General features: G+C 34.7%; 1 protein-coding gene and 1 pseudogene across 16 annotated transcripts in view; both read left to right on the forward strand.

Moving 5' to 3' along the window:
• PCDH15 (protocadherin related 15) overlaps nt 1-24704 on the forward strand; it is a 1828063-nt gene that overhangs the window by 1172132 nt on the left and 631227 nt on the right. The window lies entirely within an intron of this gene.
• LOC112632252 lies at nt 21726-21818 on the forward strand (annotated as a pseudogene).

The following is a 24704-nucleotide window of genomic DNA, read 5'->3' on the forward strand; positions in this document are numbered from 1 at the left end:
AAGAATATAAAAAAAAAAAAAAAAAAAAAAAAAAAAAAAAAAAAAAAAACAATTCCTGTTCTGATCCTGAAATTCCTACCTGGATGACTGAACAAATCACTTAATATTTTTGGATCCAATTTTTCCTCATCTGTAAAACAAGGATTGATTTGAGACTTTTTTTTTTCCTTCACATCAAAGAATCTAGCTTTGGTATCATTCTAAACTTAATTTTTATTCCTAAAATGTCTTCTATTTGAAAAAATAGGATATCATTGTGATGGATTCAGCAGATGTCTTTTGACCACAATTTATAAGCAACAAAAATAGCATATTCATTATTGCAAAATTTTTTTGCAATTCGAATATAGAAATGAAACTTTTATTTATTTGTATTTCTGTTTACACTAAATGTACTTTATCAGGAATCACTCTTTGGATTCTAATTGTTTAAAAGTTGTATATGTAATGTGTTCTTTTGCAAGTTTGCAAATTATTGTGTCTAATTATTTGATTAAAGTGGCTTCACAATTATGTTTATAGAGAATTTAAACATAACAAAATATGTAACATCTTAGAAAATCTAATGGAATTTGGAATAATCACATTCATGTATGTAGAAAAATTATTAGAATTCTTATGTTTATAAATTTTCTTTAAATTTATAGGCACATTTTTATAATGTGCTGAAGGTTACACATGTATTTCTTGTTTACTAGAAGATAATAAAATAATAACCTAATGAAAAAATATTTCAAAATACCCTTTTAATGGATGGTTATATTATTTTTATAGTGTCTTGAAAATTGAACTCTTATAATAAACTGAAGACAGCATGGTATTTTAATACTGAATGTGCAAGCAAATAATTAAAGTACTTATTTTACCAACCACATTAGTGAGAGTGGAAGTGTTAACAATAAAATAGAAGGAAAACTTTAAAGTTTAGTAGGAAAATCTTGCATGCAAGTCATAGTATGCTCAGAAACAGAGAGACAGAGAAAATTCATTCTCGTCTCAGACAAAATGACCATTAAATTTTTTCTCTCCAACTCTTTCTTCATTGCTTAACCTAGTATTTCTCAGTCTTAAAAGTTTCTAGAACATTTCTCTTCTCAAGGACAATATCCAGTATCTTTGGATATGTTTTAGTTGGCTCAATATGCTTCCAAATATCTTCCAAATATCTTGCTCAATATGCTTCCAAATATCCCCTTAAAAAAGATATTTTTGCTTATCTTTTACTTTCTTAGAACTTCCACCTCAAAAGGTATTTTTGACTTATATCTGAAAAAATCTCAGAGTATCTGTTTGCATTCACTTTAAGCTAGTGTTGTCTCTTCTTACCATTTTCTGACTCTTAATGACTCCTGCGGCCATGATCTAAAACTGACCTGTAAAAACTCTGCCTTAAAAAGAAAGCCACCTCACTTAGGCCTATCTGTCACCTGCATTTAGATGAAATAGAGTACACAATTATGTAGAAGTCTGTATTTCCTCACATTTTAAAATCAACATTATTTTTATTCTAAAAATGGTGAAGTATGGTTGTAGAAGAGTTTATTTAAAAAAATAACTCTTTTCAACTGTGCAGATAATTTACATGCTCCTCTGTATACAGGATATATTTTACCATCTGGTCATTCCTCTCTTCCCATGCCTCTACCTACGTGCAACTCTGCATAAACACCTGCCCACTCCTTTCCAGCCTCCCTCCCGTTTTCTAAAACTGTGGTCAGTGATTATTTCCTTCTGAAATCTTCTTTTGACCCCACGTCCTTCCTGACTACAATCCACTGTGCCTATTGCTATCACTGCCATGCATTTTTATTTTAATTTTAAATTTTCTGGATTTGTGTCTCTTATATGTTCCTTGTAGATCATGACATTCTTCAGGGTTCCAGTGTTTACCACATTGGCTGATATATAGTAGATAACAATCACTATTTATTAAAGGAATTTCTTGTGTTTCATACCTGGGTTTTGAAAAAACACACAGTGGCTTTTGGCTAGTGCCTGAGGATGTATGAATTGAAGAAACATGTGACATATGTCATCTTGGCAACTTTCTTCACACTCAGTTAAAACTGCAACTATTGAAAGCAACAAAAATTAGGTGAAATTTTTTAATAAACCTAACTCCCACTGACTAATTTGTCTAGTTTTCACATTGAATTTATTTTTTTTGCATAACATTTGGAACAGCAACCAAATACCATTTTTATGTTTAGTTCTAAGTTATTCAGTTTAGGGAAAACATGTTGAAACAGAACATTTTTGCAGCAGAACAATATGTGAATCTGCCATAAAATATATTTAAGATTTGTTTTCAAGAAGTACACACTTTATTTTAATGTAACATAAATATAAGAACATACTCTTTTAGACCTTATTCATAGCCTACTAAGTTGCCCACTTTCCTTTCCCCCTATTTCTTTATATTTGGATCGTGACCCATATGATTGTACTGGCTTAATGCTAAAAAGTAATTGTGCTCTCATAAATCAGAGTGTCATATAAGAATTATGCTTTATTTTCTGTGCTATAGCTGAGCATTACTCAGAATATATATAATTACTTTTTTGAAAAAAAGTTTAAAAATATATACATCTAATTTTAAAAGAAGTATTTTGCAGTATTTACCAAAATGTATTCTTTTTAAGTTATGCAATTAAGTATTTTAAAGTTTCTGACCTAAGGAAGTATTATTACACTTGATTCATTGTTTTAAGGATTAATTTTAAATATAACACTTTACTCTTTTATCATACCTCATGTTTTTATCATGAATATTCAAGAAATTATATTCTGTAGTAAAAAAAAAATCAAAAAATATAAACAAAATTTAAAATAGAAGATTTTGCAATAAGTCAGCCATTTGTTAAATGCCTACTATATGCCAATAGTATAAAATCTTCTATTAAATAATTTCAGAAAATTAAACAAAAGTAGATCTAAATAGCTGCTCACATAAAAGAGAAACTAATATAAGGCATTGTATGAGTAATTGCTAAATGACTGTGTGGGCAATAGTTTCTACAGTAGTTAAAATAAATACATGTTTATTCAGGTTTGGATAGCCTGAGAAGTGTTTTTAGAAAAAATACAACTGACCATTAAAAAACACAAGTTTGGGCTTTGTGGGTCTACTTATATGTGGATTTTCTTCTGCTTCTACCATCCCTGAGACAGCAAGAACAACCCCTATTCTTCTTCCTCCTCCTCGTCATACTTAAAGAGGATGATCCACTTCCACTTAATACACAATAAATATGTTTTATTTCCCTTGTGATTTTCTTAATAACATTTTCTCTAGATTGCTTTGTTGTAAGACTATGTTGTATAATACATATAACATACAGAATGATTATATGTTAATTGAATATATTATCAGACAGACTTCTAGTTAATGGCAGGATATTAGTTAATTTTTAGAATTAACTAATTACATATGGTTTTTCAATTATGTAGGGTGTTGGTGCCCTTAACCCATTGATTTTTCAATGGTCTTTGTACCTGATCAATGAATAAAGAAGTGAAAGGGGGCCTTCAAAATGGCTGATGGAAAGCATGTGGTACTCACCTCCCTCACAAAATAAGGAGTAGATAATCATACTTTGAATAGACCACCTAAGAAAAAACACTGGAATTCAACAGAGATATGACGGAAAATACCTAAGGCAAGAAAGGAGACCACAGGGAGGCAGCCTGCTTGGCTACAATTGGCAAGGAGTCTGAAGAGGCTCCTTAGTTCAGAGAAAGAGTAAGCCACTGATCTCCAGTGGTCCATATTTCCACTGCAGATTCCTGAAATCTTAGCCATGGTAGAGTCCAACCCATATGGGCACTGAAACTGTCATAGGAAGCTGCATGGGGATGGCAAGAACATTGTTCTGGGAAGAGAGCTAAGAATGTGTGCCATACCCACACTGAGGCCTAAGCAGCCACAGCAAAGTGCTATTTTGAGAGCCCAGTCCCCACCAGTTTGCATCCTTCCCTAGAGTCCAACTTCTGCCTCTCCAGAGTCCTAGAACTCCACTGACCTCCTCCATCTGGAGCCAGGCACTACTGGTGGCTACAGTTGCTAGGACCAAAGCGTGAGGCACTGACAGTGACCCAGCCACCTTTAGTAGCAAGATTGCCCCATGCCTAAAAGCACCCTGATGAAAGGCTGCTCAGCTTATAGCTGTCACCTAGGGTTGAAGCTTGCATTCCTTAGCTATCTGCTCATGTGTACTACCACTGAAAGCAACCTCTGCTTCCCCACCTCAACCCTATAGCAGTGCTGCAAGTGCAGTTTTTGCCACTTTCATCCAAACATTCTGTTGGAGGTTTGGGGATCACTCCACCCCTGTATACCACAGCCAGTGACTGCAAACACTACCGGGGGGCTGAGGGAAGGCCCATGTGACCTAACTCTACCCTCCTGAGTACACAAGCACACCCTCCAAGGTCCTGTGTATCATTCTTCCCCAACTACCACTGTTAGCAGCTGAGCATTATTTCCAGGGGCTTGAAAACGAGTCCACCCAACCTGTGCTACCACCACAACTACTACCCACATGTATGCACCAACTGCAAGCCTAGAGACTGGCCATTCCAGCCTGTCAAAGCCACCACCAACACAAGTACAGATGGTTTGTGAGTCAGAGGATTGACCCTCCACTGCTATTACCACCAAACCCACTGCCTTGGAACCAGAGGACCCACTCACCCACCCAGTTCATCACCGTCACTGCCAGCACCCAAGCAAGCCATGCAGGATCAAGAGAATTGCATAGACCTGCTTACATAGACCTGCTGACACCAGTGCTAGTGTATGCAGCCCTGAAAACTAGGGAAAGGCATAATTGACCTGCATTGCCACCAATGGGGGCCAAAGACTGGCCCACCTGATGGCCCTGTCCCCAACAAAACTTCACCACCACCTGCATGTATGTGTGGTGAATTATATGTGACTAAGCCCTCACATATAAAAATAAAGTTGAATGTAAATTTATTAAATTTTGTACTTCAATGATATAGACTGGCTTAATAGTTAGGAAAAAAAAAAAAAAAAACAGTGGAGGATCGGCATGCTGGCTCATGCCTGTAATCCCTGCACTTTGGGAGACCGAGTCGGGCAGATCACTTGAGGTCAGGAGTTGAAAATCTGCCTGGCCAACATAGTGAAATCCCGTCTCAATCAAAAATACAAAAATTAGCCAGATATGATGGCACGTGCCTGTAGTCCCAGCTGCTCGGGAGGCAGAGGTGGGAGAATAACTTGAACCTGGGAGGTGGAGTTTGCAGCGAGCAGAGATCATGCCACTGCACTCCAAACTGGGCAACACAGCAAAAATCTATCTCAAACAAACAAAAATAAACAAATAAATTTTAAAAATTACAAAGTCTCATCTGTATGCTGCCTACAAGGAACACATCTCACCTGTAAAGAAACATATAGACTGAATGTAAAGGGATGGAAAAAGCTATTCCATGCAATGGAAACAACAAATGAGGAGGAGTAGCTATAGTTTTATCAAATAAAGTTGAATTTTAATCAAAAACAGCAAAGAGAGACAAAGAAGGTTATTATACAATTATAAAGGAATAAATTCAGCAAAAGAATGTAACAACTATAAACATATGTGCACCAAACACTAGAGCACCCAGATATATAAAACAAATATTAGATCAAGATGGACAAATAGACTGCAATAATATATCTTGGGGACTTTCTATTGTCAGCATTGGACAGATAATCTTGACAAAAACATCAAAAAATAAACATTGCCTTTAAATTGCACTTTAAACCCAGGAAGCATAAAATACTTTTGCCTAACATTTCATCCAACAGGAATAGAACACACATTCTTCTGATTAGCACATAAAACATTCTCAAGAATAGACCATATTGTAGGATATAAAACAAGTCTTAACAATTTTTTTAAATAATCAGAATATATCAAGTATCTTCTCAGAACACAGTGGAATAAAAAATCAATAACAAGAACTTTGAAAACTATATTAATATTTGGAAATTAAAGAGCATGCTTCTGAATGACTATTGGGTAAAGAATATTATTAAGAGGGGAATCAAAACATATATTGAAACAAATGAAAATTGAACCACAACATACTAAAAACTATGGTATTCAGGAAAAAAAAACAATGCTAAGAGGAAAGTTTTTAGCAAGAAACACCTACATTAAAACGTAGAAAGATTTCAAATAAACAGTCTAATGATCTACCTCAAGAAATTTAGGAAAGCAAGAACACATCAAACCAAAATTAGTAAAAGGAAAGAAATAATAAAAAATGAAAGTGGAACTAAACAAAATACAGGCTGAAAATAGTAATACAAAGGATCAATAAAACAAAAAGTTGTTTTTTGAAAAAAGATAAAATTCATAAACTGCTCACTAGACTAATGAAGAAAGAAAGAAAGAAAGAAAGAAGACCCAAATAAATCAGATAAATGGAGACATTACAACTGATAGTGCAGAAATACAAGAGATCATCAGAGATGATTATTAATAACCCTACACTAACTAATTTGAAAGCCTAGAAAAAACAAACAAGTTCCCGGAAAAATATAATCTAGCAATATTGAATTAGGAAGAAATAGAAATCCTGAACATATCAATAATGAGTAATAAGATTGCATCAACAATAAAAAGTCCCCCAAAAAAGAAAAGTTCGAGACTGTATTGCTTCATTGACAAATTTACCAAATTTACAAGGAAGATCTAACATCAGTTCTCCTGACATTATTTTAAATATTTGAGGAGGAGGGAATTTCACCCAATTTATTTTATGAGGCCAGCATCACCCTCATACCAATACTAGACAAGAGTCTAACAACAATAACAACAAAAACAAACAAAAAAAATACAGCTTGATATCCTTGATCAACAAAGATGAAAAAAAAATCAACAGAATACTGTCAAATTGAAACAAACAGTAGATTAAAAATTATAATGTGCCATAATCAAATGGAATTTATCCCAGAGATGCAAAGATTGCTCAACATATACTAATCAATAAATGTGATGTATCACATAAAGAGGGTGAAGGACAAAATCTTATCATCATCTTAATAGACACAGAGAAATAGGGAAAATTTAACATTCTTTAAGATAAAAACTCAACAAATTAGGAATAGGATGAATATACCTCAACATAATAAAGGCCATATGTGAAAAACCCATAGCTAACATAATACTGAAAGGTAAAAAGTGGAAAGCCATTCCTCTAAGAACTGGAAAAAAATAAAGATGCTCACTTTCCCAACTGCAGTTCATCATAGTACTCAAAGGCCTGGCCAGAATCATCAGGTGGATTGAAAAAAATAAAAGGCCTTCGAATTGGAAAAGAAAAAGTTAAATTTTTCCTCTTGGCAGATGATATAATCTTATATCTAGGAAAATCTAAACACTTAACCTAAAATTTCTTAGATTTGATATATAAATTAAATAAAGTTACAGGATACAATACTAATCATACAAAAAGTGGTGTTCATACACACCAGTAATGAATTAGCTAAGAAAGAAAAATCAAGAAGGCAATCCCATTTACAACAGCTACAATAAAATACCTAGAAATAAAGTAATCCAAAGAGCTGAAAGACTTCTACAAGGAAAATTACAAAACTCTTACAAAAGCAATTGAAGAGGACACAAACAAATGGAAAGGTATTCCATGCTGGTGGATTTGAAGAATTACCATCATTAAAGTGACTACACCAAAACAATCTACAAATTCATTGCAATCTCTATCAAAATGCCAATGACAATTTTACAAAAATAGAAAAAAAATTTATATAGAACCCATAAAGAGGCTAAATATTGAAAACAATCCTGAGTGAAAAAAACAAAACTGGAGTCACCACGCCACATGACTTCAAAAGATATTACAAGGCTATAGCAACCAAAACAGCATAATGTTGATACCAAAACAGACATACAGACAAAACAGAAATAGACTGTCGAAAAATAAATCCGTGTATTTGCAGCCAGCTGATTTTTGACAAAGACATCAAGAACCTACACTAGGGAAAATACACCTTCTTCAATAAATGGTGTGGGCAAGATCGGATATCCACATGCAGAAGAATGAAAAGGACCCTTATCTCTCACTACATAGAAAAATCAGCCCAAGATGGAATAAAGATACAGAGTTAAGGCCCACAATTATAAAACTACTAGAAGAAAACTTTGGGGAAACACTTCAGGACATTGATCTAGGCAAAGATTTTATGGCTGAGACCTAAAAAAACACAAGCAACAAAAACAGAAAAGCTTCTGCACAGCTAAGGAAACAATCAACAGAGTAAAGAAACAATCTGTAGAACTGGGAGAAAATATATGCAGAGTATTCATTCATCAAGGGACTATCCAGATTATACAAGGATCTCAACACATTGCTAAAATGGGCACTAGATATTTCTCAAAAGAAGACATACAGAGAGCCTACATATATATGATAAAATGTTCAATATCACTGATCATCATGGAAGTGTAAATCAAAATCATGAGATATCATCTTACCCCAGTTAGAATGGCTATTGTCAAAATGACAAAAAATATATAAATGCTGGAGAGGATGTGGAGAAAAGAGAACTCTTATACACTGTTGGTGGGAATGTCAATCAGTACAGTCAGTGTGGAAAACAATATGAGGATTCCTCAAAAATGTAAAAATAGAACTGCTATATGTTCCAGCAATCCTATTAACAGGTATCTATTCAAAAGAGAAGAAATCAGTATATCAAAAAGATACCTGCACCCCCCCCCATGTTTATTGCAGTACTTTTCACAATAGCAAAGATATGGAATCAACTTAAGTGTCCATCAACCCAACAAATGGATAAAGAAGATATGGTATTGGCACACAATGAAAAACTATTCAGCCATAAAAATGAATGAATAACACCAGTTGCAGCAACATGGGGTAAACTGGAGGTCATTAAGTTACATGAAATAAATCAGGCACAGAAACAATTATCACATGTTCTCACTATATGTGGGGGTCAAAAAAGGTAATCTCATGAAGGAAGAGACTAGTATTCTAGATACCAGAGTGTGGGAAGGATGAAGAGAGTAGGTTAATGGGTCTAAACATACATTTAAACAGAAAGAATAATTTCCAGTGATTGAGAGTAAACTTTAGTTACTATACAACAATGTATTGTATATTTCAAAATCACTAGAAGAGAGTATTTGAAATATTTTTTAACACATTGAGATGATAAATATTCCAGGGAATAAACACCATGATGTGATCATTACATGTTCTATGCATGTAACAAAAAATCACATGTCCCCCGTAAATATATACAAATGCTATGTATCAGTAATAAAATAGAAATATATATACCTATTATGTACCTTTAATTATTAAAAGTAAATATTTTAAAAGGGATAAGGGAAATATATTGCAGACTAATGTAGTGGTGTGAGAGGGAGCGGAAGTACAGAGGCAAGGAAAAGTGAAGGTTAAACTACTTCATGGCCTAAGTTATTGCTTTTTAGTCTGTAAACTTTATATCATAACCTCAATCTCCAACACTAAATTTGGACCCTACTTCCTCCCTTAGCTTAGTGAAACATCTTTTTTTAACTGTCCACTTTCTCTGTCTTCTGTGATGATCATTATTCTGTCTTTTAAATCAATAGAATTAGGTTACTCTTGTTTAAAATAACTAGCTAGCTAGCTGGATACTCAACCTTGGAAATAAGGTCAAATGGAGAGGGAAGACATGGTATTTTAATATCATACTGGAGCACTGTTTAAGAGGCTTGTGTAAAGACTAATGAATTACATAGGATAAGGTACCTATGTTGACTTCACTATTTATTGTTTGATGATAGCCCAGACATTGTAAATATAGATTAGTTATAGATTTTGTCTAGGGGAGACAGCAACCCCAAATATGATAGTTTTACTACCTGTAAGCAATTATAATTTTGTGTGTAAACACAAAAATATTATTTAAATGTATTTCCCCAAAAATGCATATAAACTGTTCCTGTCAATGCTTAAAACCAGGTAACCAGATTTATCTTCTTACAAGTTCTGTTATTAATAAATTAATATCAATTTTTAAGCATTCTGTTTTGAACTTTTTGAAAACTTAATTTTATACTCTTCAATATTAAAATCTCCTTTTGTTGTGTCGTTTATAACCTGTCCCCAACTGTGCTCTTGTGGCATTTTATTAAAATTTGCAATGCTCATAAATGGAGAGACTAAATTTCAACCACGTTGAGGCACAAATAGGGTGTTCCCAGCTCTTGGAGAGCTTCTTGAAACTGCACCCGTTCCCTCTACTGATTCCAGTGCAGCAGAGCCCTGGCTGTGCAGGTGAAAGCCTGACATAAAGGTTTTCCTTCCTAAACTGCCACAAACCCCTGTCCAGAATCTTTCCCGACACTGTCTCTGGCTTCCCTACATCCAAACGCCTATTCTTTAGATATATCCGTTTTTCTCCCACTGCAGGTCTGGTTTACACATATTGTTTTCTCTGTCTCAAATGTCCTCTTCTCAGAATCTCTTCCTTGAGTACTTATGTTTATTTTTTAAGATGGAGTTCAAATGTCACTCTTATATACTGTAAAGCCTTTTTTGTTTGTTTGTTTTTTCTCTAGCCCTACTACTGCTTTGGAATCACTTTGCTATGAAACAACAACACACATTTAATGGGGTCCTCTATGGGGTAGGTGTCATGGGAGGCTCTGGGAATACAAAGTCAAATAAAATATAATCCCTGACCTTGAGGGCTTCCAGGGTGGTGAAAACAATTACTGGCTGGTAGAAGTGTTTATACCTCTCTGACAGTACTCAGACAGTTTTATTAAAAGTTTACGTTTACTTGGCTTCCCACTGGAAGATGGTGAAACGCTTCCTGGTGAGGATTTGGCATCGTGTTTTTAATATATTTAGAGGCTTACAGCAAAGTTTCTGAGGCCAGATCACCTCATTTCAACTCCTGGCTCTCTCACCAGCTAACAATATGACGCTGGAGAAGTTATGTATCCTAACTAGGTCTCAGATTGTTTACTGATACGTAATAGCCATTATTTTTTGTCTTATTATTATTATAGTTGATAAAGCATAATTATTTTGAATTGTTGAGTTCAGATTGCAAATGACATTTAATGTTAGATTATATAGTTTGAAATTTAATAGTAAACGGAAGTCCTTACAATATATAGAATGAAATTGGTAACATCAAAGCAACATCCGATATCAATATTTACTGGCCTATTGGCATTCACTCAGCTTATTAGCTTTTTATCTATATAATGTCTCTTTACTTGGAATATGTTTTATATATGCTTCTCTAATGACTGAACAGAGTTGAACATGTGAATGTTCTCATTACTGAGTACTGATATGAACAGACTGATTGATCTTATATAAAACTTAAAAGTTTTTATATTAATACCCAGTATGTGTGGAAGCTACTGTTAAGCTATTTAGGATATCGTTTTATGTTTGAAATGTTTTAAAATGATGTAAACATTTTTAGTGTTTTATGAAAAAAACAAAAACCAACACAATACAAACTAAAGGGAGAGAATGTGAAAATCATGGAGCAAACCAACAACTGATACATAACAAGATCAAGATTAACAAATAGGCCAGGCGAGGTGGCTCATGCCGGTAATCTCAGCACTTTGGGAGGCTGAGGCGGGCAGATCACAAAGTCAGGAACTCGAGACCAGCCTGGCTAACATAGCAAAACCCTGTCTCTACTAAAAAAAAAACAAACAAAAAAATTAAGTGGATGTGGTGACACGTGCCTGTAGTCCCAGCTTCTGGGGGAGGCTGAGGCAGGAGAATCCCTTGAACCCAGGAGGCAGAGTTTGCAGTAAACCAAGATCACGCCACTGCACTCCAGCCTGGGTAAAGAGAGAGACTATCTCAAAAAAAAAAAAAAAAAGAAAAGAAAAGAAAGAAAGAAAAGAAAAGAAAAAAGAAAGAAACAAAGAAATAAAAAAGATTAACAAATAGGAGCTGAAGAACTTGGATGTAAGGAATTTTCTAAATGACTTGTATTCAAATGGAAGAAAACTGGCATTGCCAATGCAAAATAAACAGCAAATATAAATTTTGTGCAGTTTTAGGTCAAGTAAGAGAGGATGTCATCATATATATAGATATATATGTGTGTGTGTGTATGTTTCCTTCCGAAAATTAGGACAGAAATGCTAAAGACAATAGTTTAACTCATTAAATGGTGGCTTTACAGAAAGTCCTAAAGATTTTCAACATTGACAAAAATTATTACGTACATTTGGAGAACACTTCTGAAAAATAACTACTAGCTACATTTTCTTTGAGATAGTATGAGAAATTGAAAGCTAAGTAACATAAAAAGATGCCCAGTGAACATTATTTTTTATTTACATTAACTATCTCAACTCATATAACATAATTATATATTAAGCAATCTAATTTATAATAAAATTGTTAAACTTCCCTAAGGTTTTGTCATATGCTAGTAAGTATTCTAAGAAGTTCGTATATGCGGCCGGGCGCGGTGGCTCAAGCCTGTAATCCCAGCACTTTGGGAGGCCGAGACGGGTGGATCACGAGGTCAGGAGATCGAGACCATCCTGGCTAGCACGGTGAAACCCCGTCTCTACTAAAAAATACAAAAAACTAGCCGGGCGAGGTGGCGGGCGCCTGTAGTCCCAGCTACTCGGGAGGCTGAGGCAGGAGAATGGCATGAACCCGGGAGGCGGAGCTTGCAGTGAGCTGAGATCCGGCCACTGCACTCCAGCCTGGGCGACAGAGCGAGACTCCGTCTCAGAAAAAAAAAAAAAAAAAAAAAAAAAAGTTCGTATATGCTAAGAAAAGAATATTTAAAATATTAAATTCTTACCCTAATAACTTGGTAAGAATTAAATATTAAATCCCTATCATAAGAATTTGGTAAGAATTAAATATTGTTACCATAACAATTTATCAAGAATTAAATATTAAATCTTTACCATAAGAATTTGTTGAAAATTAAATATTAAATTCTTACCATAGTCCAAATGGGGAGGTTCTGTTTTATCATTGGTTTCATTGTACAGGTGAGGAAATATATGCACAGATAGTTGAAAAAAAGTTTCTCAAGGTCTTAACCAATATTTAATATTTGCACACAGTTTACCTAATTCCAGAGGTTTCACCTGTTTAATATCTAAGTGATTGTTGTGGACAACATGTATTGCTATATATGCTTATAAAGACCTATAGGCGGCTCGAATATTATAGGCACAGAGTCATAAATCCAAGAGATGGTCTAATCTCAAATGGTTAACTTGGTAGTTAAACCACACATGGAAAAACTAGCATGGACATGGATGTGATAAACAGCAGTGCTGAGAACCAAGAGACACAACCACTATTTGTGTGTGTGTGTGTGTGTGTGTGTGTGTGTGAGATAACGTTATATAAAATTGCAAAAAGTAAAGAAAATAGACATGATCTGCTCTACATGAAAGACAGGCTATTGTACATAAATGATTTTCTGAGTTCATTAGGTTGAACCTAATGCTACAATAGCACAAATATATACTCATGCATTGCAGAAGAATAATTGCTAGAAAATGTTGCTAGGCATTACATTTTCTTTATTTATTTGCTTAAGAGAGAGTTTATGAGCACAATGAAGAATATTCTTTGGTGTTGCTTTTAAATTGCATAGTTGAGCATGAATACCAGTGGCTAATATGCTGTCACTCTTATAGCAGGTGATATAAATAGAAATTCTATGTTCTAATAATATTTAAATGAATGATCAATAATTTATAAAAAAGAATCATTTACACACTTTGTTTATCAGGCATTGATATAAATGGTATTATTCAAAATATGTTCTTTTAGGTTTAATGTCATGATTTCTCCTAAAAATAAATTTTTCAATGAATATTTCTAATTAGGATTGGCTATTTAACACTCCCCACCCCCACCACTTTGGATTTCCTCAAGTGCACTTCAAACTCAGTTGTTCAAAATTCACACCATACTTCAACTCTCTACCCTGATAAAACATATTTTTCTCCATTTTCCTTATCTCATTAAATGCCACCATCATCTACCTAGTTTCTCAAGCCAGAGAGATGAAAGTTATTTCTGATGCCTTTCATTCCCTCATTCCCTATATTAAATGCATGATGACATTCTGTTTATTATCCCAAATACATGTCTCTCAAGGCTTCTCTTTTAATCTTCTGCAAAAATCTGGGATTCCAGCTCCATGTTTTACTGTTTATTTCTTGGTATTTGGTGCCCTGCTGCATTAGCATCTTGTTTGCCTCCTTGCATATACTCTACCTTCCCTCCAACTGTCTCCAAATATTTTTCTTAAGTGACATTTAAAACCTGAAATATAATAATATTACTCCTTTCACAAAAGTACATCAATGGCTATCCATTCTCCCTATTTCAAGTTTTATGATGATTATGATGATTTTTTAAATTATGATTTATCTAGCAAAATGTGAGCATTGTGTGTGTAGCAACCATGTGAATCTTGCTAATCAATAGATGAGTCGGACACATAGCGGTATTCAGTAAAAGTTTATTAAATAAATAAGTGAATCTAGTTAAGAAATCACAATTCCTAAAGAGTTCAGTATGAAATTATGAATATCTTAGTGGACTGCTTTATACTCTGTTTATTCTTCTGTTTTAGTTCAACTGATCTCTCTTTCAATATTGAAATTAGACTGTATTATTTCTCCTTTTTATTCCTCAAATCATCTGTGGAAAGGAACAGCTTCTGTATGTTTTTATTTTGAAAAACTTCAATGCAGGCTTAAAATATACATTTAAACTAATGGCAAATAGAAAGAGCTAAGTCAAATAGTCAACAAACTGTCACAGAAAGCCTACAAATATTAAGAGCAAGATATGGCATAAGGAAAACATGTTGCAGACTTTAGTCAAGGATAACACAAAAACCTATGGGTGAAGAGACCAATGAAATAGGAGTTTATTCCCATATCTGCTTTAAACTTGTGTGACTTCACAGGCCTTCAGTTCTTTCATATGAGCACTGGAATGGATTTTTTAGTAAATCCATCCAATACTACAATTTTATGATTACATGTAGAAATTATTCTTTCTTGGAAAGAATGGTTTTACTATTTCTTTTTCTTATTTCTATCCTGTCTCTCACCTGTCTTTTTCTAATATCCTCATAAAACACTGCCTTTGTGTCAGTCTCTAAAATCTTTACATTATGGGACTAATTATATTAAGTCATTTTTCTCCAAATAACCTAAGAATTTTATACTGTAAATCCTCACTTAACATCCTCAATAGGTTCTTGACAACTATGACTTCATGCAAAACAACTTATATAGGAACAAACTTGATCATAGGTTAATTGATATAAACAAGAGTTAAGTTCCTACGATATAATTCTTGTCATGAAAATATCAAGCTTCTAAATAAAGATAAAAATATTTATAATATGAAATATTGAAGTAAATATGAGTTTTATGAACTTTTAAGAAAAATTAATAAAAACAAGTAAGATAATTATTTGCCTTCTTGTTCCTGTCACAGGTGACCAGAGCCTTTCTGGGCAACTCAGGGAACAAGGTGGGAACAAACTTTGTACATGACACTATTCTATCAAGGGCACACACACACACACACACACACACACACACACACACACACACTCGCTCTCTCTCATTTTAGGACCATGTAGACAACCAATGAACATGACATACATATTTTTGAGATATGAAAGGAAGGCAGAGTACCCAGAGAAAACCCACGCAGACATGGGGATAAGGGGCAAACTCCATACATACAGTGGCTCCCACCAGGAATTTATTTGTTTTTTCTCATCAATGTTACAATGGAAGGCTGTTGAATGAAACAACATTAAGAACCTGCTCTACACTAGTATGAACACACTAGTAATGAAACTTATGATACTGAAAGTTTAAGTAAGTAACTTGCTCAAGGTCAGAAAGCTAGTAGTACATGGCCCTGGGATCCAAAGGCAAGAATCTTGGCCCCTGAATATGTTGTTTTTACTACTAGGCTACAGTGCCTGTTGAGTTTAGTCACTGAAGTATGTTTTGAAGGAAGTCAGAGGGAGGCATGTATGGTGAATGCCTGTAATCAAAGAACAAGTTCTACAAGTAAATATATAATTAAAAACATAATCTATGATAGATGTCTATATAAACTATTAGCCATAGAGACGATTCACTCTGCAAACATGACAGAGGGTGTATAAAAGAGATAACAGTGAGTAAAATATCTGATATAACTTAGATACAGCCTGGCAAGCAGGGAAAAAAGCAAAGAACCATGAATGGGTATGCAGTTTCAAGTTTTGAGGTTGAGTGAATTGTATGGGAAGAAGATAGCTGCCATTAAGCTAAACTGTGAAAGGCTTTATATATTAAGCCAGATATTTAATTATAATGCCAAAGGCAATGTGGAATGATTAAACTTTTCTAAGTTTTACATTGACATATTGGAAAATTTTTAAGATATTAATTCTTACGGTAGTGTGAAAAAAGGTAATTCTCCACGGACTAAGGACTTCTGTTGGGCCTGGCTTCATGCCCAACATTGATTGGTGAGAAACAAATAGAGAGTCTACGGAATAAACAATAAAAGCTAGTTGTCTGAAAGTAAAGTGGAATAGAATCTTAAGAGAAAAGCATACGGAGAGACATCCTTTAAATAACGGAGATACACAAAACATATATAAGAAATGCACACCCTATTGTAAAATAGAGTCTCATTTGGCAGTAGCCATTACAAGCATGCCTTCATAAGAACAGAATGCGAGTTCTTATTGTTATTCAGTGGCCGTTGATGTATGATAACAACATCCCATATACAGCCTAAACTTCTCCACTTACAACAAGAATATTTTATTATGTTTGGTCATAAAACAGTGCTGAATGCATAGTAGAAACTCAATACATAGATTTTATAGACTTTGTAGACTGTTTGAGAACTTTTGGATTATATTTTTCCCTGTAGCACATACTTTTGTGTTCCTAATTTTCATTTTGATATCACTTTATTTTATGGGCTTATGACTATGATTTATCATTAAACTTTAAGTATTTTAAAAATGTTGTTTAGCAATTTTAGATGTGGTTATATGATTTTTATGCCTAGAATTTTCCCATGGAAACATATTGCAAATTAGCTTTCATTTACCAGAAGAAAAAAATAAAATTTTACATAAACCAGTTTTATCCAAACATGAGCTGAGAGCAATAGCAGGTGGTCCATACACTGAAGAATATCTGGTAACGTTCCAACTGTGAGGCAGAAAATTCTGAAATGGTACAATATAGGAATGTAATGTGAAAGATTAGGAGGGCTGATGTTAGCAGAAGAATAAAGTATCCCGAGGTAATAGAAAGGATAGGACATTGTTAAAGTACTTGGCTGTCAAATAGTACATTACATTATGGGTTTTTATCTTCCTAATATTGCTCATTGTTTAGGTGTTACTGTTTGTTAGTAAAATAGTGCACACATTTTTGAGGAGGGCTGATGTTGATGGCTCTTTTTTTGTCACTTTGATAGAGTTGAAATTAGTCATCTGCAATAGATAGTTTTGTACCATGTACAAAATTGTGCTTTGAATTAGCTGCTGAATTCATGATTTATAGGTCTTAACAAGGCTGATTTTTACCACACTCTTCTTCCCTTAACTTGAATTGCATCACTAAAAAACGAAAGCTAAAAACGATTGTATTAGTCCATTCTCACACCACTATGAAGAAATGCCTGGGACTGGGTAATTTATAAAGATAAGAGGTTTAATAAACTCACAGTTCCATAGGGCTGGGGAGGTCTCAGGAAACTTACTTACAGTCATGTCAGAAGGGGAAGTAAACATGTCCTTCACATGGCAGCAAGAAACAGAAGTGCTGAGCTAAGGGGGAGATGCCCCTAATAAAACCATCATACCTAGGGAGAACTCACTATCATAAGAACAGTATGAGGGTAACCAACCCCACGATTAAATAACCTCCCACTGGGTCCCTCCCATGACATGTGAAGATTATGGTAACTACAATTCAAGAAGAGATTTGGGTGGGGACATAGCCATACCATATCATTCTATACCTGGTCCCTCCCAAATCTCATGTACTCACATTTCAAAAAACAATCCTGACCTTCCCACAGTTCCCCAAAGTTTTAACTCATTCCAGCATGTACTTGAAAGTTCAAGTCAAAGTCTCATCTGAGACAAAGCAAGTTCCTTCTGCCTACAGATGTGTAAAATCAAAAGTAAGTTAGTTACATCCTAGATACAATGGTGATACAGTCATTGGTTAAATATACCCATTCCAAACAGGGTAATTGGCCAACACAAAGGGGCTTCAGGCCCCATTCAAATCCAAAATCCAATAGGGCAGTCATTAAACTTTAAAGTTGCAAAATGATCTCCTTTGACTCCATGTCTCACATCTAAGTTATGCCATTTCAAGAGGTGAGCTGCCACAGCCTTGGGCGGTTCTGCTTCTGTGGCTTTGCAGGGTATGGTGCCCCTTCAGCTGCTTTCACAGGCTGACATTCAGTGTCTGTGGCTTTTCCAGGTGCACAGTGCAAGCTGTGGATGGATCTACCATTGTGGGGTCTAGAGGATGGTGGCCCTCTTCTCACTGCTCCACCAGACAGTGCTGTGTGGGGGCACCAACCCCACATTTCCTTTCTGCATTTCCTCAGGAGAGGCCCTCCATGAAGGCTCTGCCCCCATAGCAAACTTGTGCCTGGATATCCAGGCATTTCCATACATCCTCTAAAATCTAGACAGAGGTTCACAAAGCTCTTTTCTTGACTTCTGTGTACCTGCAGACCCAATACCGTGTGGAAGCTGGCAAGGCTTAGGGCTTGTACCCACTGAAGCAACAGCCTGAGCTGTACACTGACCCCTTTTAGCCGCAGCTGCTGCTGAAGCAGCTGGGAAACAGGACACCATGTCCTGAGGCTGCATGGGTTGTGGGAAGAGGGGCACACAACCATTTTTCCCTCCTAGGGCTTCAGGCCTATGATGGGAGGGGCTATTGTAAAGGTCTCTGACATGTCCTCAAGACATTTTCCCTATTGGCTTGAATTTCTTCCCAGAAAATTAGGTTTTCTTTTCTCTCACATCATCAGGCTGCAAAATTTTCGAATTTATGCTCTGCTTCCTCTTGAATGCTTTGGCACTTAACTTTTTTTTCTGCCAGATACCCTAAATCATCTCTCTCAAGTTCAAAGTTCTGCAGGGAAAAATGCTTCCAGTCTCCCTCCATAGCAAGAGTGGCCTATACTCCAATTCCCAACAAATTCCTTATCTCCATCAAGACCTCAACCTTGACTTAATTGTCCATATCACCTTAAGCATTTTGGTTAAAACCATTCAACAAATCTCTAGGAAATTCTAAACTTTCCCAAATCTTCCTGTCTTCTAAGCCCCCTAAACTTTTCCAGCCTCTGCCTGTTACCCAGTTCCAATGTTGTTTCCACGTTTTGGGGTATCTTTACAGGAGCACCCCACCCTCTGCACTACCAGTTTTCTGTATTAGTCCATTCTCATGCTGCTATAAAGAAATGCCTGAGACTTGGTAATTTATAAATAAAAGAGGTTTAATTAACTCACAGTTCCACAGGGCTGGAGAGGCCTCAGGAAACTTACAATCATATTGGAAGGGGAAGTAAATACATTCTTCTAAACATGGCAGCAGGAAGGAGAAGTGCTGAGCAAAAAGGGAAAAACCCCTTATGAAACCATGATTATCTTGTGAGAACTAATTCACTATCACAAGAACAGCAGGAGAGTGATCGCCCCCATGATTAAATTACCTCTCACTGGATCCCTCCCACAACACATGGGGATTATGGGAATTACAATTCAAGATGATGTATGGGTGGGGACACAGTCAAACTTTATCAAAGATATAAAACAAGATTTCTCAAAACCTGCCAAAACATCTGAAAACTGATCAAATGTAACCTACATATCCTTGCATGATGTTGCTTGAAAAGGTCAAAAGACAAAATAATGTATGTAAATGTATTAGTATTTGCTGTCATTGCACTTAGAAATGTGTGTCTGAGTTTCCTTTTAGAAAGCAAAATGGTTTCATTTCAGCATAAATATGCATTCTTTTTACCTATGTAATTATAGACAAGGAATAAAACACCATATTGAACCATGTATGTACCTGTATCTCTATGCATGTGTATGCTTAAAATATTACTTCAAAGGAATAATCCACAGATATATTTATTAAATGTCAGTTGAATATAATTCTGGATATATTACATGTGATGCATTAACTTTACTAAACATTTTAAAATGTTACCATACTATGTTTTCTTCTCAGTTCATGTTTAAGAATTTGAGAATTCTAAATTTTAAATAAAATTTTGGATTTTCTACATGAAGACAAAATATGAAATTGAAATAAATGGCTATGGTTCGATAATCTTGAGTCCAGAGCTAAATGCTGAATATATTAAAGTAGAAATATAAAATTGGATATTGTATATAAACTATAATAGGATAAATAATTTCAAACAAGAAATGTCCTATAATCATGTTTGAATACTATAGATTTAGTTTTAAACCATTTTTGAAAAGGCTTTAAATTGCCCACAGTAATTCTTTATAATCTATAAGTAAAAAGCAGCATTATTATTTTACAATAATAAAGGACAGTTATTATTCTGTTTGGCCATTGTGTATTTGCCTTATTAATTGAGAGCCTACAGAAAAAATTTTAGTAATTAAAAATTAAGCTTATATTTACAAAACTATATAAATCTATTTTATGTTTATAAAATTATATAAATCTGTTTTATATTTATAAATATATAAATCTGTTGTATGTTTATAAATATATAAATCTGTATATACATATCTCCTTCAGAACTATTCGAACGAAGAATCCTGTGTATATTTGTTTTCTAGAGCTGCCGTAGCAAATTATCTTAAACTTGGCGGCTTAAAAATAACAGGTATGTATTCTTTCATAGTTCTGGAGGTTAGAAGGTGCTTCCACTGAGGGCGGAGCTTCCTCTGAGGGCTCTTAGGGAAGGAACTTTCCTTGCCTCTTCCAGTCTTCTGAGTCTTCTGAGGGCTCTCAGATATCCTTCTTCTGGTTGGTTTGTAGCTGCTTTCTTCCTACCTCTGCCTCCTTCTTTGCATGACCTTCTTCTTTGTGTGCTTCTATGTCTCCATGTCTGAATTTCCCTTTCTTATAAAGACACTAGTGATTGGATTTATGGCCCACCCTACTCCAGTATGACCTCATCTTAACTAACTACGTCTGCAAAATCTTATTTCCAAATAAGCTCACATTCTGAGTTCCAGGTGGACATGAATTTTGACAGTGGGCAGAACTCTTCAACTGGGGACAGCATCTAAATGTGTACATGTGGAGTAGTCATTATTAAAACATGACTCAAAAAATCTAGTTCTACTCTCCAATCTAGTCTCTTTTCTTGAGTTCCAACAAAAGAGTTGGACTCATGAAGAATTCTGGCCCTCTCATATCTTATGTGCATCTACAAACGAGAACTTTTGAAGGGACTCCAGAAAGACCTATCCAAGAAGTGTTTGAAGGATTCCTGTGAATCAGCTCTAGAATGGAAGACAAGAAGGAAAATGAAAGGATAGGAAACAGAATAAAAAAAATTGGCTTACCAACTTTATTCCTAGGACTCTCTTTATCTTGTGTTCTTAGTAGTACATATCAGTTCTTCAGAAATAGCTGGTGCTTGCTTTGGCAGCACATATACTAAAATTGGAACAATACAAGAAGATCAGCAGAACCCCTGTGCAAAATATAGCTGGATAATTCATTTATTGGGGTAAATATAGGTAAAATTCTATCAACTATCACAGAAGAAACAGAGAAAGCCAGTGTCTAAGTGGTAGAATTTGTTGAATAGAGAAATAAAAAGGCAATTGTGAAATTCTATATATAACCTCAAAACTTTGAGTATTCAAGTGTAACATGGAGAAGCATTTTATAGGATTATATGTGAAAATACTTAGTATTGGCTAAGAGATAAATAAAGGTCAAAAATATATGCCCTAACCACCCCCTCCCAACTATGTTTTGGTTATTTTTAATAAAAGAGTTTTCTGTATGATTTTGTTCACTAATCAGAATATGCATCAAAACTGGGCAGCAAAAACTGAACTGTGGGTGTTGAGGATGCAAATTTTTGTACAAAATATATATTATAATGGAAATTAGCAAAATGAGTTCTACATAATTTAGAGCTCCTGGCATCAAGCAAATTAACAATTACTTGAAGGAAGTAAGGATGACTGGCCTGTAAAGAAAAATTATTAAAGGAATACTTGATAGTTATTCATAAACACCTGAAGTCTGGCATCAGTTAAATGGATTAAACTTGCTCTGTACCTACAAAAAGTTCCATAATCAGTTTTCAACTTGATAAAATGAGATGGGGTATACATATTCTCATTGAAATCCCCTCTAAAGTATAATGGAGATTTTTAAACAAAATTAATGTGAAGATACTATGTAAATAATATATTTGTGTCATAAAACTTTAGAGTTGGAATAACTGTATAATTTCCATTAATTCTTCTTAAATATTAGGTTTTGGTAAAGGTATGTTATAGATTTACATGTGTAAAAACTATCCAAACTTATTTTAAACACCTCTACTATCACCTTCAGTTCTATTTATGGTCAACTTAATAGATTTATGTAGGTCCCAAGCTATTAGATAAAATGACAAAATAATTTTTAGTTTAACTTTCCAAAACGCAGATGCTTATTGTATAAATAAAACTCTTTCCAAATGATTTGACCAGAATTCATAAAGCAGAAACATCTGTTGTTCAGACTCATCCAAACTATACCTTATTCTGTATTCTGTATTTATAAACCACAAAAGATAATGCTCACTAGTTGAAGTCTATAGACTTTCATGCATTATTTATGAAGTCAGTAAAAATTTCAAGTATTTGCATAATAATTGATGTTAGCAATAAGAATATGAGTTTATAAATAGTTTCCAAGTGCCAATAAATGCCAGTAGTGGAGATAAACAGAAAAAGGTGATTTTATCACACCTGATTTAATGCTGTTTTTCTTTTATATTTCAACAGTCAGTGGAATCTTGGCAATAACAAAGAGAGAAATAAATTTTACATTGTTAAAAATAACGTTTAGATTATATTTTGTATGTGAGAATGTGCAGATATTGAGTAAAAGAATTCTACATTTTTGAGTTAGATGAGTTTAGATATGTTTTGAATGATTTAACTTTGAGAGAATTCTGTACATTCACTAAAGGAAACATTCACATTAAATTGTGCATCTTTATCAGTTAATAAATCTAACTGATAACTTTGGAATACACCTTTTGGCAAAGCTATATTATTATGTTTTAATTGTACTGAATAGGTGTGAGAAGCATTTTGTTTACAGAGCATTTGTAAAATAAAAAGTGATTAACTGTGGATAATCTGTGTTTGTTTTCCTTTGAATGTGGAGATGACAGAAGTAAATATCATAGATGCCATGAGATTTTTTTTTTAATTGAAGCTAGTAAATTCCCTTTGTTTATGGGTAACCCTATATAACTGAGTAAAGTTATTCTCTGTAAATGTCATTCATATCTTTATATATTGGTCATGATTATTTATATTTGTCTTTAGTAACTTTGGTAAAAGAGGCAGTTTTAATTTAAGGAAGACATAGACCAGGCTGCTTTAGAAATTTTATTATCCTATTAAATCTAAGAAGCCATAGGAATGATATGTGGGGCAAAATAAAAAGTTTAGTTAAATGACAAACTTTATTTGGAATATAAATAAGTTAAAAAAGTAAACAAAAAAAAGGAAGAAACTATAAATAAATTACCAAAAAAAAAAAAAAAAAAACCACTCTTATTTTATGAAACCATGTCCTGATTCCATTTCATTAGTTGGTCCAATCTTCAACGTCTTTTGCAACTCACATTACTTGACAGGAAGCCCAAGAAAATATTTTCAGTAGAAAAAGGAATAGTCATCTGCCACTTCAAACTTGCTTCTAAAAGGGGAAATGGTTTTCCCTAGAGGTTTGCTTCTCTTTTCTCTATTTGAGCTAACACCACATCTCACTATTTTCAAAACCTATTCAAACCTTGGGAGGCTCTAGGCTTTTCAAGAACTCTCTATACTGATGATACAGTGCATAGTTTTCCTTAAGTCAACAGCAAGAGGTGAAATAAGTAATTCACTTTTGTAGCTTCTATGTATGTTTGTCTCTCAGTATCCATAGGCGATGGATTCCAGGACCTGCTGCCCCACCTCCCATCCCCCAACAGATACCAAAATGCAGATGCTCAAATCCTTGGCCGGGCGCGGTGGCTCAAGCCTGTAATCCCTGCACTCTGGGAGGCCGAGACGGGAGGATCACGAGGTCAGGAGATCGAGACCATCCTGGCTAACATGGTGAAACCCCGTCTCTACTAAAAAATACAAAAAACTAGCCGGGCGCGGTGGCGGGCGCCTGTAGTCCCGGCTACTCCGGAGGCTGAGGCAGGAGAATGGTGTAAACCTGGGAGGCGGAGCTTGCAGTGAGCTGAGATCCGGCCACTGCACTCCAGCCTGGGCGACAGAGCGAGACTCCGTCCCCACCCCCCCAAAAAAAGGCCTAGTATTTGCATATAAACTACTTATATTCTCTCATGTATTTTAAATCCTTTTTAGATTACTTGTAATA

Source organism: Theropithecus gelada, chromosome 9 (assembly GCF_003255815.1).
Source record: "Theropithecus gelada isolate Dixy chromosome 9, Tgel_1.0, whole genome shotgun sequence".
In the NCBI taxonomy this organism is placed as follows: domain Eukaryota; kingdom Metazoa; phylum Chordata; class Mammalia; order Primates; family Cercopithecidae; genus Theropithecus; species Theropithecus gelada.